Source organism: Cryptomeria japonica, chromosome 2 (genome assembly GCF_030272615.1).
Source record: "Cryptomeria japonica chromosome 2, Sugi_1.0, whole genome shotgun sequence".
Lineage (NCBI taxonomy): Eukaryota > Viridiplantae > Streptophyta > Pinopsida > Cupressales > Cupressaceae > Cryptomeria > Cryptomeria japonica.
In genome coordinates, this window is record NC_081406.1 from 164,795,833 (window position 1) to 164,799,521 (window position 3,689).

Sequence of the window (3,689 nt, forward strand, 5' to 3'; positions counted from 1 at the left end):
GCACTTCAAATGCACCTATGCTAGGAGGAATTGATGTCAATCAATTGGGACAAGTTAAGAGATGTTGGTCGATAACATCAGTTGTACAAGAGTGGGTGAATAAAGGTAAAACCCAATGTTTCATATTAATTGATGAAGGTCTAAGAGCTCACACTACCCTTGCAAACAAAATATGCACTCTCGGTACCAACCTGAAAGAGATTAGAAAAGAAATGGGAGGGATAGAGCTTATCTCCCACCAATTGGGAGAAATTTCTTAAATACACCTCACTCTACTAATAAACAAGGAATTATTAAGAATCACAAAAAAAATAAAGCAACTAATTGGAGAGAAATGGTCAATTGGAGATTGGTTTTACTAAAGGAGCTCCATACAAAGATAGTGGTTGCCATTGCCCAACATTTATCTATGATTAGGAACCTTCACATAGATTTCAGCACTTTGGGATTTAATATTTTAAAATGTGGGTGGGAGTTGTTAATGGCAAATGAAGTTTGTGGAGACTCGAGGAAGAAGATAGAAGATGAATTTTAGCTAGAAAAATTTGGGATTACACAAAGAAGATGAAGATACTGACATAATTGATCAACTCGGTGCAGGTTCTAGATGATGATGAACTGGCATCGGATGATGACATGGAACTAATTGGCGAACTTGAGGGTAGTGATGTGTCTCGGCATGATTAATGCTCTCTTCATATTTTATTCTCTTGATCAAAAACTATCAACTCTAAAGGGCCGTTTACTAATTACTATTTTAAAGACTTGCATTTTTAACCGACCGTCTTCAAGAAGTTATTATCTTTTAAAAACTGAAACATATGGGATAGCTATTTATGCTTTGGAAAGCTAATCTGAATGGATCTTTTCTTTGGGAATGTAAACTATATGTCATTTTTTAGAAGGAAAGACACTATTATATTTTTTTTTTGAATAATTACCTTTGATATTCTGAAATAGAAATCTTTGCAATAGTTTTTCTAAAATTTATAGACTTTGTGCTATGATGGATGAATATTCATCCTTCCTATGTTGAATTCATCTTTGTTCTATCCTGTGATGGAATATTAAAGTGACTGATTTATCCTTACTTGTTCTATCGCCATGAAGCGTTTACCTTTGTATAAGTATTGAATGACAGTGATTTTTTTATTTTCAAGTTTCTATACTAGCTCTTCTAATCCCCATCATACTTTGATATGAGAGTGAGAATCAATTTGGAGATTCTTTGATTATTTACTCTTTAAACTAGTTTACTTTTATGCCTTTAAAAGCATTCTGGTTAAAATCTCCGCCTTTTATTTTGTTTTGGTTAAAAGCATCCATAATCTATCATTCATTGCAAATACTTAAAAGTTAGTTGTGCCTTTTAAAAGAAGCAAAGAGTAGGTGCAAGAGGATGTCGCACCTGTCTCAACTATTTGAATAGTTTGTCACCTATCTAGGCGGTAGAATATAGAGCAAGGTGACAAAATTTGTACACAAATAATTCTTAGTATGTGGAAGCTTGAGAGTAAATTATAATTTTTTTGAGTCTGAATGTATATTTTCAAATTTTGCTTTAAAGGGTGGTGACTCTAGTTTAAATCTTTTCATTAGTTAAATATTTTAAATAAGTTAAGGATCTTGTAAGTGCGAATAATTGGTGCAAATATCAAAGATTTCAAATCCCAAACACGTTAAGGGTGTAGGATGAAAGACCACAAGACAAGGGCCCTAATGAAATCCATGATCACAACTTTGATGTCAGTTCTATTATTCTAATTTTACAATCATTAGAGTATATCTAGGTTCCCAAAGGCACCACATATTTTGCCAAGAATTGTTTCCCTATATTACCCTTTTTTGGAAATTATGTGGTAACTCATTTGGATGGAAAGAGAAATTATGGTTCAAAAGAAAGAAAAGGTACCCACATGCCAAAATGCACCAGATTTTATGATTTTACTATTTGTTGTTATATTCTAGAAAAGGTGCAAGGTCATTTGAAGACCAAATATAATTTAACATGTGGAAAATCAAGGCCATTTGACCCTAAAGTATATATTGATCGAACGAGACAAAAGAATTTGTAAAGAAGGCATTATTATCATGATATGTATTTATGAGGAAGATGTGATTAGATATTGCCATATAATATTGGAAGAAATATTGCTTAGATAGGAAATGGAAAGGAAAGAAAGGGAATCAAGCTTCCTTGGTTTTTGTGTTGAGGAAACAAAGGAAATCAAGAAAATAAGTCTCATGATTCACAATTTTGAGAGAATATATGGGAAGGCTCCAACAACAAATGAAAGGTTAGAATATGTGCTCCAAGATTGGAGGAATTGAAAGCAAAGCAATATTCATCCTAATGACCAGACAACACAAGTAGTGCAACCAAGCCCACCTATGGCCCACCTTAGGAGAAATATCCAAAAAGATAGAGGATTGAATCTCAACCCCCCTTAGTACCATATCAAGAAATAGAAGAACAAATGGGATATACATAAACCTACCACTATTGGATTAGTTAATGATGAAAGAATAATTGCATCTGCACAATTCATGGCAGATGATGACTTTATAAAGAGTCTCGAGCTTAAAAGTTTTTGGTTGAAAATGAATATGAAAGAGTATGAAGAGAAAGTAGATACCAATAAATTGGTGCTTGAAAAATCTCGGTGCATGAGGAAATGGTTGCCTCTACTTTCAATGAAATAGACTTTGAGAATATTGATGTAAGCCCAAATTAAGCCACAAAAATGCTCCAGGAAATTGGCATGCTATTTGTTCTGAATTGGGACTCGGAAGAAATATTTTTACTTAACCAAATAAGAAGTCAAGATGATTCCACATTTGCTATAGAATTTGATAATTAAAATGGGGTCAGAGGATCAACGTTTCATCCAAAATAAAATTCAGTTGCTTACTGGTCAAAAGCCTCAAGAATGGATAAACCCAAGGTGCTACAAGTTGTTCAAGAAATAAGAGGAAATGCAGTTTTGAGAACATCGAGAGATACCACAACTTGGGAGGCAGGTATCATGGCATTACACTCAACAATGTTTGTGTAAGCAACAACATAGAACCAACATAAGGAGCTAGAGAAAGTAAAAAAAGACTGAATAGAATTAAATGGCTCATATAACAAATTTTATATGGATTATAAACAATTGAAAAATGACTAGAGAATTAGGGATCCAATTTAAAACATCTCGGGAATCAGGGATCCTCTCCCAGTCCCATCAAATGAAATGGTTGTTTATCAACGCCTTGTCACTCAATGTCCATCTTCAAAGTTTGATAAAGAAAAGATTAGAGATTATGCTGCAAGAATAGACTCCCCAGAGGATCAACTGCTTGAGGCAAGGGAAATGGATAAATATGAGGTCTTAGAAATCATACAAAGTATACTTTGATACATATTTCAAAATATTACCAACAGATTAAAAGAGGTACATACAATTGTTACCAGTCCCTTGTATAGGTTGCTCAACATTGCAAAGATGTTTTTCCCATATTGAAACATATGTACATGAAAGGTGGCAGCCTATGGTTCATATTTTTCAAACATTTGTTATTAATACATGGTACTTGTCAAATGCTTGTCTATAGATATAACCAACACAAAAAATGATTGGAATATTGATTAGAGAATTTCAATTTGTTACAAACAAGGAAAACATAATTTTAGGAAAAATTGATTT